This window comes from Rhinolophus hipposideros, assembly GCF_964194185.1.
Source record: "Rhinolophus hipposideros genome assembly, chromosome: 12".
NCBI lineage: Eukaryota > Metazoa > Chordata > Mammalia > Chiroptera > Rhinolophidae > Rhinolophus > Rhinolophus hipposideros.
Window position 1 is genome coordinate 6,991,862 of NC_138058.1, and position 14,203 is coordinate 7,006,064.

Here is a 14,203-nt window from a genome sequence, read left to right on the forward strand (position 1 = left end):
ACAACAAACCTTTCCCTTCCCAACATTAAAAATTACAAATAGTAACTGTAATGCAAGAAAAATAACCAGAGTGGGCAGAGCTGGATAATGATGTACAGAAGGGAGTACCGGCCCCTCACCCTATCTCCTGTCATTAATAACACCACACCTGACAACAGAAAAGGATACTCTCCGTTAGAGCACAACTACATAAACACCCAAGATTTTATTAAACAACCCATTTTAGAAATTAAATCATTAAACTGCATCTCCATGGGCTCTTCAGAAGGGCTGTCTGAGAGAAATAATGGATTGTCTGTAAACTTTTATCTTAGCTATTGCCTCCAGAGTTGTGGTATTTAATTATCAAACTATGGTACTAATGAAACATACAATATTGGAAAGCAAACTACTTTTATCATCGCACATGAAAGGCAAAAATTTAATATACTGAATATACTGTATACACATTACAAATGTATTTGCCTCCACCTTCCAAATAGCAAGCACCCCCAACTCCCCCTCCCCTCCTTTACAGCTGCTCAATCTGCAAGAATGTGCAGAAGTAATTTATCTGAAATGGCCACTATTGTTCTTGATTCTGATTTGATTCCAAAAAAGCCAAATAATAGAAACCATTTTAAACATCTATTTTGTGCACCTGTTGTGCTGCATTATGATACCCTGCGATTTCCATTTACGTCACATCTCTTGACATGCCTTTGATACACTATGCTGCTTTGCTCAACAAAAATCCAGGATGCTAGAAACCAATGCCATCCTTAGTTAATGAACAAAATGGCAATGGTAAATGCCACTGCATGAGAGCTGGGAAGGAAAAAGAGGCATATCGACCTCAGTACTAGGCAGAATGCATTGAACTCACGTTAAGTATATTTAAAATGGCTGAACAGCCTAGAGGGACTCAATAAAAATATACGATCTTAATATTGTGAATGATTCTATTACTCAGGCAAAAGCATACGACCTTGGCAGTTTCATTTTCCCCTTTGGTCCTTGAATGCAACCGGAGTTGAGAATCTGAATAGTTTTTCTATATATATGTGGGCTGGTTTCTTTGTTGATCAACTCAAGAAGGCATGGGATTCCGCATTAGCTGCTTTTCAACTGTGCAACGTCATCTTCATTTGCATTTCAATATTACGGCTCCAACACTTTCATATCCTCTGTAGTAGCTTCTTACGTTAGCTTCTCTTTTTAACGACATCACAGTTATGTGAAGACTTACAGCGACCAAAAAGGGAGGGTTGTGCTACTTTGTGGGTAAGGGGATGGACCATAAGCTTGGCATGGCACCTAAGGACACATGGATTTTGAAGTAATGAGACAATCAAGCTGCCTGGGCTGTCTTGTTTAGTAACAAGATTCTTCCATGCTGAGCGGAGTCATGCAAATAACGCCCAGGTATCTATGGCCATTTTTACTTATGTGAAATCACCGTAATGCCAAGATTTTATGGCACTAAGATTTTATCATATCTCTTCAAGGTGAAAGTGTCAAGAAGTTTGATGTGCTTGCTGGTGATATTAATGGATGGTATAAAGTGGCTCCTTCCACAAAAGCGGAGGAAAAAAAAAAGAAAGAAAATTGTCTGACTCAAGAACTGTAGCATGAAAAGGGACCTCTAAGGCCAAACTTGGCTCTGTCCTAGTGTAGGAATCACTCCCTTTCAATATTTTTGACTGATGGTGTCATGCGGGGTGTCATGCCGGGTGGCATGAGGGGTGTCTAGTCCCACTCCCCACATGATAATGCAGGACATGGTGAGGCCAAAAAGGAACACCCACGGAGCCATAGGTAGGGGAGTCATACCACTATAATCTCTCTGGCGGCTAGGTTGGAGACACAGGAAGCAAACATCTGCCAGCACACCAACAAGGGGCCTTCCTGCACCAGTCTCGCTTGCTAGCTGCAATCCGCTGTGCTAACTGCAATCTGCTCTTGCCAGCTCAGCCACCATCTTCTTGCTAGCCCCCATTTTTTGCTAGCATAGCCAGGCAGTTATATTAGTGGCCAATAGCTCACTGCTTACAGCTGACGGCCAACTAGCCATAGTTGATGGCCATCCAATAACAGTTGATGGCCATTTACTGCCTGGGCCAGCACCTTTCCACGTGAGGCCGAGAGCCTGGAAACTGCCCTCCTGGCTCTGTCCCCACAGATGGTCTTCCAGTCCTCTGTGAACTTTCCACTGAAGGGTAAACCCTGCTTGACAATGCATCTTCCTCTATTTGTAAATAGGGCAAATTTCGTTTTCCTTACATAGAGCTGAAATCTGGACCTTTTGAAGCAGAAATTAGTAACATGCAGAAAAGTCGACGCCAACCAAGGGACCCTCGATGGGTGTGGGATTCGTGGAGTCTCACCGGGCCCTGTGCTTGGTTCATACTCTGATGTCACTGTCTTGCAATTCTTGATCATTTAACAATGGCCCCAAAGTTTCATTTTCTACTGGGTCCCCAAATTCTGCAGTTCATCCTGATGCAATTGTCATCTAAGATGAGGAACTGATGAGTACTCTCAGGCAGCATGACTTTTTGCAGGCTTCTGATGCTATTTTATTTTGTCATATGTAAGCAGAATTACATATCTTTCAGTCTTATTTGAAAGCCAGTTTAATTCGTGGATTTTTTTCTGTTCCTGTGCGCTTCCACTCTCACATCTGCCCTTATGCCATTTAATTCAATGGGGTGCCAGGATGGGGTAGGAATACAAACTTGACTCAGGCATAGTTTCTGAACTTCAGCATTAATAAGCTCCTCTCTCCTTTGCTTTTGAAATACTAATTCATATTATCCCTTGTCAATCAAAGTAAAAGTACATGTTTTGGCTAAGTTAAGCAGTGTCTAAGCTAACAAGTAGCCTAAAGTTGAAACACTCGGTCTGAATGCTGATTCATATTTCTTACTGATTCTGTGAATTTGGAATAACACTTGGCCTTAATTGCCTTCCTTTCTTATCTGGTCTGCCTAGGTCTCAGGGCTGAGGCAAAGTTTGACTGAGAGAGCTGGAATGCTGAGGAAGCTTGGGGCTTTGCTGAACTTGAAAGCAGGGGCCACTCTAGAGCTCCCATCCCTTCCTGTTTTATTGACCACAGAAGAACATCTCAGAACCCCCATCAGACAGACATGCTTGCATGGAGCATGGGTGTTGTGAGTTTTCTCTTGGTTTTGCCTGCTGCTTTTTAGGTACCATGTATTATCTCACAGTCATATGGGAGAAATTCTGCAAAAAGTTTTCAAGGAAGAGCAAAGCTACTGGAAACTTTTAGATAGTGAGACTTGAGCATGAGTTTATGGGGCTCATCATTTAAAGCATTAGCTGCTATAGTTGGGGAAACGATGAGAGAGGGAGAGAGAGAGAACAAATGCCAAACCAAATCTTGCTTCAGCCAGGACTTTATCTAGTGTAGAAGTGAATAACTGGGAGAAGCCAGAACTCCAAGGAATTGACTGGAACATAAATTACCTCCTAAGAAATAGAATTTAAACACTCTGCTGACCAAGAAATAAATAGTATTGGGGTATCTCTAATCTCTATTCCCAAGAAAGACTCATAATTTTTATGAGATATGAATATTCTAGTTCCATTTGAAAGCCTACTTCAGCAAATATAACGAAAAACACGGTAAGTGGTCATGATCTGTTGAAATATATTATTATGACCAAGATGATTATTGTATGTGAATTTTATTGATGTATTGTTTCAGCTCTTCTTCTACCAGTTGGTTAAATGAATCTAAATTATAATTAAATTAAATTGTTTTTCTGGTAATAAAATTGAACATTTCTTAAAAGATAAAATTAAATAATAATGTGCATGAAAGTGCTTTGAAATTATATTTACATGTGAAGTAATATTGTCTTAAAAGTAAATTGGAATGTTTGGGTCTAGAAAAAAAATTATCCCCTTAATTGAACATAAGAAGTGAGGACTTGGATATTTTAAGACTGTATATACTCAGCTTTTAAGGTAAGTGTGAGTAACTTTGAAATACTTTCAGAAATGTTGCTTTCTGTAGTGAAAACTTTCTCCTATTTATTTCAGATGAATAACACTGCTCAGATTCCTTATTCTGATTTTTAAGATACCCCAACTGGTGATTTTGGGATTTCCCAGAACACGAACATACACAATCTTTGCGAGGCTAGAGACAATCATTTTCATGAAGTGGTTGACTAGAAGCAACCACTTTTATGAACGCAAATCATTTGGTTCTTTATTGAAAAAATTTAGTTTGTCCACTATCAATCTTTGTGGCCAGCTTGGGCAAGAATGGAGAAAAGAAAATGGACATGGTGTTTCTGCACTTCTTCTCTAATTTGGTATCTTACTTGATAAAAACTGTGCAATAGGCCTTGGCATTCTTGAGCGTGGCCACTCCACAGCACTGCTCTCTATGTACTGGCTACAGCCTAGCGGTTAGCACACATTTGCCAATTGTTTAGAACCTTGAGCTCACAACTGAGGACCCAGGTTATCTCCAGATACCGTTCCTGTTAAATAAGCATCACACAAATCTGTTTCAAGCAGCAAGTCAAAGCAATAGATAGTGTTTGACCTCTGAAACATATATTTTCTTGTGTACAAGTTTCTGAAGAAATTTTTCCTCACAGGGAAACAAATAATTTTTTTTCCCCCTGGAAAATATTCATTTCATGTGTGAAACCAGTTGGGAGGAGTGAGATATTTTTATTGACTGACTTAGACTACAGTGATTTTGTAATCAAGTAAAACATTAAACTCATAAAAACAGAAAGAATTTATCATGAGGAAGACATGGGAAACTAGAATAGCACATGTAATATGTAAGATACAATTTTAATCTTTTCTCTTAACTCTCTCCCTTCTTGCACACACACTTACAAGAAGAGAAAATGAAACCCTGTCTTATATATCTTCTCTTGCCCCAAATTACCTTCTCTGAAGACCAAAGATTACTTTTATAACCACTGGCTACTAGAAAGGGAAAGAGTAAAGACAGAGGCAGAGTGGGGTCTGTTGACGTTCTTCATGATTGAGGAGGCTGGTTTTTACTTAAAAGAAACTTTTCAGGGCACAAGCTCTCTATGCATTCCCATGACATTTAGAGTCCTCTGTATCACCTCTCGTAACAACAGGATGTTAGGTGCTGGATGCCTTATTTTCATCATTCACGTCTCTGACTCCCACTGTTCACTCAGATCAGCAATTTATACAGAGATGTATATTATCTCAGGCTTCACTTCATTCTGACTTTTGTGAGACTTGGTATGTTTATTTAAACCAGAACAGAGAGGGATTCTACTAAGAAGAGACTAATCTAATACCACGTGGATATACTATTCTTTCTTATTTTGTTATGTTTGACAGAACCTTTATCAAAGCATATGAAACAATATTTCATTAAAATTAGAAGAAAGAGCTGCATCTTCTCGAACACATAGATATCCAGAAATGTTCTTGTTAAGTAAAAAACCCTTTTCTTAAATTCACTTCCAGGTACCATGATGGCCTTCCAGGGAACAAAAGAAAATATCTGTTTTTTCTCATGTAATTGCTGCTATCTACTTTTATAAGGCCCAGGAACATGGTAGAATGCTGATCAATTGCTAATCAGATCTGCTCTCCCTCACTGTGTAGCTCTTTCTCATTTTCCATTCCCTCCATCTCTATGTCTTACAGAATGAGACAACATAATGCACATATGTCATGATAGCAATATTTTTGAAATGTGTCTTGCCTGGTGGCTTCAATTTTTATTTTACTGCAAAGCAGAGTACGACATGACACAAGATACTGGTTTCTATGAGTCTTGGAAAGATATCAGCTTTCTAGGGGCAAAGCGTGTATTTTGGGAAGGTCTTTGCTACCAACACAAAATGCCTTTTTTTGGTTTCTATTGAAGTGTTAGGAAGACTGTTCCAGATGAAAAGCAGGAAAAATATTTTGAAATTATTCCCCCAACTCCTTGGGCATGGTGGATTTGTATGGGACAGACTGGGATGGTTTTTCATTCTCTTCTCTCCCCAGGTCATGCAGAAGCTTGAGCCTGTAAAGGGCAACCAAGGTGAACTCGCTCATTCCACACACCAGGGTGGTTCATTCACCACGGGGCATTCTTGATAGTGTTCTGTCCACTCTAATTTTATATATCTAAGCAATGGGAGTTCCACTACTTCCCTTGGACGATTACCTTACCGTCTAATGGACCTCACGGCTAAGAAGATTTTCAGGTGGTAATTGGTAATCAACCTAAATTTCCCTTTTCTTAATTTCATCCCATTACTCCAAGTCTTATCCCCTTGTTCCACCTAGCTCTTCACTTTCATTAGTGTTCACACTCTCCAAATACTAACAGATAGTTGGTAAAAAACAACAAACAAAAACAAACAAACAAAAAACATCACTCTCAGTCATCATTTAGCTGGACCACAGACAGTTACTTCTTTGAAAATATGTCAGTTCACACATATACTATTCTCCTTAAAAACATTTTTTAATATTAAAAGATTCAAGTATTTTTAATAAACAAAATAAAAGAGTCTGTAAGTGAAAAGCACAGCAGTCTGTAATGGACCAGAGGGGAATAAACACATGCTTAATGTGGATGAGTGATAATAGTATAGCTAATTTCACCTTCTTTTGCCCTTTACACAGACACAGAACAAACAATTTTTAAAAAAATTAGATGACGCTTCCCCCCCAAAGTTGTCTATTTCTATACTAGCTCTTTTATAATATTATGCTTGCATGTTTGGACTATAAAAACATTTTGGTTTACAAAAACATTCATTGATAATATGCATCTACCAGTACTCATTAATTTAATAAAACCATTGACATTAGTACTAATAATTTGTGTTATTGTATAGTTATATAAAACATTACAAAGTAGTAGAGAGGTGAAAACCAAGCCTTAATTTATGTCTTATTCATAACACTAACTGTTCTTTTTTATATTGAGACCACCTGACCAATTTGATTTATTGGTGTAGTCAAAAGAACCGTGTTTTAGTAGCAAACCTTCAAAATAATATATGCTTTAAAAATAGCAATTTCTGTTCATTTTCCTCCAGTGTTCCAAAGCTCCCTTCCTGGTCTCTGTTTAGGAAATAATTAGATCCCTATTGTACCCAGATCCCTGTAGCAGTGGCTGGGTTCTGCCTCTGACCTTGAATGCTATGATACTTCTTGATTCTTTTGAATTTTATCTTGAATTTTAAGCAAGTTTTCTGTTTACATTCGTGATACCTGACACATGTTTTACATGAATAAGCAAACTAATGGAGCATAAGGAGTATTTCATACCTTTTGGAAAGTTATTTCGTGGACCATACCCTGGAACACTTAATTCTATAAGACGGCACCCTCATGCTATAAACATGATGTCTGGCTGACATTGTGAACATTTGTAACCATAACCAAATTCAACATTTCTATTTCAGTATGTGGATTCGCATGCAAGATTAAGTGTTTGACACTTCTATACTTTCTTCCTTATGCTATATGGTCAAATGTCTAGGATATTGCACTGATGTCTAAGAATTTCCTGTTCACATATTTGTTGGCAGAATGTAAGATTCTTTTAAGTTGAAAACAACAGGAGTAAACTCTAGAAAACATAAGCAGAAGCAGGGAATTGATTGGGGTAACCACTGTGGCATTTCAAGGCACTAAACCCGAGGAGATGACCAATCAGATCTACAGAAGAGGCAGCTGGCTTCGAGGTCTTCTGGGAAGAGATATAAAATTCACGTGTTTTCTATCATGTTGATGTTACTATCACTTAGTTCCAACAACTCCCAGCAAATGGGCTTCACTGTTTCAAATTTCCATTTTCTGGGAGAGAGAACCTGGCTTTATTTTTACCCCTGCAGAGATTGACTGAGGTACTTGGGACTCAAGATATTTGCAGCACAGCTGGGGGCCCATCCTTGTGTACAAAGGATCACTCCTAGAGCTGGAGAGATGGCTGTGAAAAATCCATACATAAGAGAGGTCTAACCCTCTGGAGTTAAAGTTACGTGGCATGGCATGTACTGAAGAAGATATTTTTGACATATTGCAACCAATACTTTTTCAATGTTACCTCTCCCCTTTTTCTAAGATAGGCATGTGAAATTTTTTAACATTTTCTTGGGTCATTGATTGAAGGCATTTATGTGAAAATCTAGAATCTTTCAAGTGTAGCTTGCAAAATTTCACTCACAATACAACTTGTATATAAAGCGAAAATATAATTTACTTTTTTCATTTTCGTTGCAGCTCATCTTGGCTTCTTCCTGAACCCTCAATCAGTAGTGAGTGAGGGTAAGGGAGAGAAATTAATTAAATGTCCAATCAAGTTTGAAGCTGTCAGGCCTGATAATTTAAGCCATCTTTCTCAGTTGGTGTTCAGTCTTCCATTTGGATAAAATGACCAATCTCTTATGTATTTCCCTCCTTCCCTGCTTCTTCTCCTGAAATGACACGCTGGTGTGTGGGGAACAGTGGGTGTGATTTATGAGTCCTATTGGTCTTGGGGATAAGGTAGGAATTCTCAGATTGACATGGTACCTTTGTATCATCTTCTGGCCCTCTCCTTGATGAGTCTACTGTTTGTCTGGTCTATAGATGCCTGCTTGCATTCTTGGCAGTAGTATGGAGCTGGTGAATTCATAATATTTCATTTTGTCTTGGCAGAATGATAGGGGAAAAGCACACTACTTTTCATATGGATATGGACTCAGCTCAGTTTTCTCCATCTATAGAATCCCGAGTCCCCACCATATGCTCAGTACAGCACAGTGGCCAGTGGTTCATTCCCAGTCCCAGTCGTGCTGTGGGGCTGTCCTGCCCTGTGACAGCAGCATACAACCCTTAAGTAACAAAGAGTAGCAAGGGAAGTTCCACCATGGGGCCTCCCTCTACCTAATTACGTGGCAAGGTCAGTGGCCATTTTGATGTGAACTTCGTAAGAAACATATCGATTCTTCAATTTGTTGAGGTAAAGTTGTATGGAGAATATATAGTGCTGTACTTTTAACACTCAAATCCTGTTTATTCTGGACATTACAATTTGTTGGACACTTCCATGAGATAAAAATATTGAGGTCTAAGATGATTTCCATGTCCATAAAAGCCACAGTTTACAGAAATTTCTCTAATCATGAAACTTTTGATTTCATAGCTCAAGTAGATATCTTTGCTCCATCAGTAAAATTAGATTTCAAATTGTTCAAGGACTAACCTTACTTGAATCTCTTCCCTGAAGCATGATGGGGATTTTCCAAGGTTGCCTAAGTCTTAACAGAACATCTAAATGTCCACAGTTTTTTATGAAATTTCTGGATTTATAATGTCCTTTATTATTATCACATACATGTAAAGAACAGAGTATTTATTTTGGATTAAGATTGGTATAGTAAATGGCCTTCTTATTAAATATAACTATTTTTATTAAAACAATGTAGCAGTTTTATGCAAGTCCAGTGTGATATTTTGAGCAATAACTCCCGAGATGTTTTTTCAGTGGTACCTCAGCAGATCCCAGGATCTGGATTCTGACTTGCTTTCTTTTTATTGTTTTGGGTTTTTGATTACCACACCTACAGAAATGTAAAATGAACTTTTCATAGAACTGTTTTTTTTTTGTTTGTTTGTTTGTTTTGTTTTTTTAATACTGATCTTTGTTAGTCTCTGTATGTTGTGTGTTTTCTTCGTAACCAGGAAGTAGTTACAAAGTGTAAATAAATTGAACCTCTTTTCTTATTTTCATCTGACCTTTAAAGAGAATGTTATGATTTTCCTTCTCCCACCCTGGGTGACTCATCTCTGGCTAGATCTTCTTAGAACTCCTGGATTTTTAACACTTAACAAAACCTGGATTCTAAACAGGTTCTGTTTAGACCTGTTTGACTATGTCATGTAAGTTACTTCTTTGGAAAAACGGACATGTGTTTTCAGTAGATTCGCATACCTGGGAAGACTGTGGGCCCCAAGTGGCTTTCAAATCTCTTTCCATTCTTCACATTTGATAATAGCTAGGAGGTGTGGAGAAAGGTTCTAGCTAGTGAAAGGGCCTCCTGGTCCTCTCCTCCTGTGTTCAACCATGGTCATTCATTCACTCATTTATTCTCTCAAGAAAGATTTCTTATCTACTCTTCCCCAAGAGTGAGGAGGAGTCAACAGAAAACAGGGATTTCTGTCTTTGGCTAGAGTTAAATTTACATTTAACTCATCAGTGTTCTTTCTTTCTCTTACTTGCAGAGGGATTCATATTATGAAACATGAAAGGTCAGATTATGGCCATCACAAATATTAGCAAATAAAATATGTCAAAACTAAAGCCACATGCCAAGAGCCACCATTACAGCCTTCATATCCAATATTTCCATCAAATTACTGTATAATTTGCATACACATTGAGCTATCATGTTTATGGAGCAAACGAAAACATGGAGGAAAACAGGACAACAGATGGACAAGGCTGTATAGACTTCTGCTGAAGCAAATATTTATTCTTCATTGAGGTCATCTCCCAAACCACATGATAGGTTAAAATCATACTATAATAATTTGCTTTCTGCAGAGGCTGGCGTCCTAGATAAACTCATGAATTAATAAAAATATCACATGCTAACCTTTGGTGTGTGTTACATATAAATGAAACCATAGTATATAGAATTTTGTCTGCTAGATATATTTATTGTTGTTTATCCTCAAGAAAAACTTTGTGACTTTTTAAATATACATATGTACACACACATGTAACTCCTACAGTAAGTCCTCACTGAATGTCGTCTATAGGTTCTGCAATTAAAGCGAAATGATGTATAACAAATCCAATTTTGTCATAAGCTGACTGATATAAATGAGAGTTAAGTTCCTATGGCATCTCATCAATGTTATAATGAAACGATGTTGAACAAGACGATGTCACTTGAGGACGTGCTGTGCACACATACCGTGTTTCCCGGAAAATAAGACCTAACCGAAAAATAAGCCCTGGCATGATTTTTAGGATGACAGCCCCTGAACATAAGCTCTAAAACGTCTTTTGGAACAAACTTGAATATAAGACCTGGTCTTATTTTCGGGGAAACACGGTAATTTAAACATATATGCCTATATATTTTTATGGACATATAAATCTTCCATGAGTACCTTGTTTTTTTTTTTACAACTGTAGTTTTTAAAAACCTTATGTAACAACATAGCAGATTTTAATTTTTAAAACATTCATTTAGTTATCAATAAAAAGTCCCTATAATCCCAATAAGTGAACCCCATAAGAATATTTATAAATTAAACAAAAAATAAATTTGGGCTTCTAATATCATCAACCAACAGGTATTAAAACCTTACTGGTTCCGATAGTGAGGCTACAGTAAGAAGACTTACCGTGGGTAATACTAGATATTATACATCTGTCAATCCAAATCCTGCCACTCATACCCAACACCACCATTTTCTGCTTTCTTAAGTAAGACCATTCAACTTGGACAAACAATATTTTGTGCTGTTGTCAGGCTACCATGTTCTTCAACGTCTTCTTTAACTAACTTTTATTTTGTTCTCCAACCTGTTGTGCACTATAAGTAAGGGGGCTCTTGATAAATTACTAAAGCTTTTGACGAATCTTCTCTCCCCAAACTCTTGGCTAACCATTGCAAAATAGTGAACTTAATGGTTTTGTGGTAAAAGGAAAATTTACCTTGTGACCGGAAGACCTCACCCACTTGCATTTCAGAGATGGCATCAAGAACGACCTTTGGAAAATCACTCAGCACAAAACGCTGGGATGGCTGTAATGTTATACATTTATGATAGTTAATTTCTGACCCTGGACAAACTTACATGATTTATTTTGTTTCTACTCTGAGTGCGTGGGTGGATGGGACCTTACTAAACTATTTAGTATTTTTTTCTATCCCTCTATATTTTATGTGGAATCATTTATGCTGAACCCAGAGTCAAAGAGCAGTCACTCCCTACTCTTCTCTTAAGCAATTTATTTTCATTTATTTATATTTATCTTTACTAGTTTGCTATAATTTAGATTAATGATATGCCAATATGTAAACAGGGGAAAACGTCTTTCCCTTATGGTACCATGTGAATTGGTCAAGGGCAGTGACAATTCCGAGGAGAAATTTGGGCTTGAGAACTGAGTTCTTACCACTGTCCACCTCTCTGGCACTCCGTCATTGTATCTAAAGCTTCTGAGAACATCACAGCAGGTTGTCCCCTGATTGCCAATACGTTCTGCAAAACGTGGGACAAGTGGAAGAAGAGGATCTGATACAAGCCAGTCTCTAGTGAGATGACTCCAGAGGAAGGTCATCATTTAAAATAGAGGCATATTTAGAAGCTCTTCAGGCAAACAGCACAATGCATTTTATGAAACATACCAAGATGGCAAAACTGTTCAGTCCCAGTGGAAGAGAGGTTTTATTTTGTATTTTCTCCCTAATCTAAAATGGGCGATTGCTTTTCTGCCAAAGAGGCTCAAAAGGGCCATGAAAACTAAAGTCCTTCAAAGCTGTTAAATGCATCTTCAAATTTACAATATAATTCAGCATGACAAATCTTCCAGTGCAATCTCTGGAGCCTCATAGCAGCACTTACACAATTTTTCTTTAAGTTAGTATTTTAGTATTCAGCACCTTGAGAAACAGGGAAAGCAAATGTGGGCAAGGAAAGCAAAACAAAACAAAAACCAAAATAGAAAAAAAAAGCCACCACCAACAAAGAAAGTGAAAAAAAAAAAAAAAAAGCAAACAGCCACGCAAGCTATGGAGCATATGCCAAAGTAAACAATCGTGCGGGTGTGCCAGGGGTCTGCCCTGCAGGTAGAGACCAAGCAGCAATGGAAGCCGAGAGTGGAGGAGCTGCTGAGCCCCAGCAGGACAGCCCGACTGTGAGCTTCAAGACACACCATCAGCCATGCAAAACAGGACATACCTTTCTGGCTTGCTGGTTCTGTCGGCTGAGACAAAGCAGTCCCATTCGCAGCGGGAGGCCAAATCAAAATGAAATTTTATTTAGTCTGCACTGTCCCCAGATTGGGTTTCAGAGTGACTGCTTTAGGAGATAGCGTGGATGTGGCTGATGCATGCTTTGCATATGAAACTGCAGTAGGAAAAGAAATCTACATAATCAAAAAAATCTGTGCCTGTGCTCTGTGTGTGTGACAAAAAGCCCTGGATACCAGTGATGTTACTGCAGTGCATATTTTCAAGCAGGCCCTTTTGGGGTGAAATACGTTTTTAAAAACTGTCTTCTGCAATATTAACCACAAATAGTAATAAATATATAATGCTCTAGTTTATGAAAATAGGGTCGTGGTTACAATTCTGCCACATCCAAATAATTGTGATTTTTCAGGATATTTATTAATGCATCCAAAATTTGTATGAGAAAACTAATTGAATTTTCAAACATCTGAAGATTATGTGGGGGTAGGGGGGGTTGTTCTGACCATTACTACACCTCTGAATCTGGACAAAATGAAAAGCTTAAGTCTGGTGGAATACTGAAATAAAGACTGAGAGTTCATTTGACTTTTCTCTGGGAAGACAGTTATTCATATTTAATGGATATATTTTTTTTTAAATAGAGAGAAAATGTTTCATTCAAAATGCTCTTTTGACTTTGGAAATATTTTTTTAAATCAAGAAAAGGGACTGTAAAATGTATATTGATTGCTTGTCAGGGAATCTTAAAAAATATATATATATATACATATGTACATATACATATACATATATATATATACATATATATACATATACATACATATATATATATATATATATATATATATATATATATATATATACTGTGTTCTTAATACAGGGTTACTATGGCTGGTGTTGACTGCAAAAGGGAAGTGGTATGCAAGGTACAGTGAAACAAGGGGGCAGAATAGAGCCTGTTGGTAAATATATATTATTTTTCAAAGAAATACTTATCCCAGCTTGATTTTGATAGATCAGTTCCTTGAGGTTGAGGGCTGCCCATCACTTTAAAGAGGAAAAAAAAGAAAAAGAAAAAGAAAAAAAGAAATTGAAAGAAAGAAAACCTACCTGCGTAAAACGGTAGCAAAAAAGCCAAGGCAGGCTCTCCCACTGCACAGCGCTCTGAAAACCATGGGCAGTCATCATGCTCTTTTAGGTAATGATTCTAACGACAGGAGGAATAGAAATCTGCCCCTGAGAGCTCTGAGGAGGTGCCTGGC

At 37.8% G+C, this 14,203-nt stretch overlaps 1 long non-coding RNA gene across 1 annotated transcript in view; it reads right to left on the minus strand.

The window, feature by feature from the left end:
- The window catches only part of LOC308506047, a 33,413-nt gene extending 20,348 nt beyond the window's left edge, over positions 1–13,065 (minus strand). Inside the window, exons 1-2 of the long non-coding RNA XR_013994651.1 lie at positions 12,928–13,065; positions 11,678–11,768 (exon numbers count right to left, since the gene is read on the minus strand). This is a non-coding gene — a long non-coding RNA (uncharacterized lncRNA). The remainder of the gene's footprint in view (positions 1–11,677; positions 11,769–12,927) is intronic.
- Positions 13,066–14,203: the final 1,138 nt, after the last annotated feature.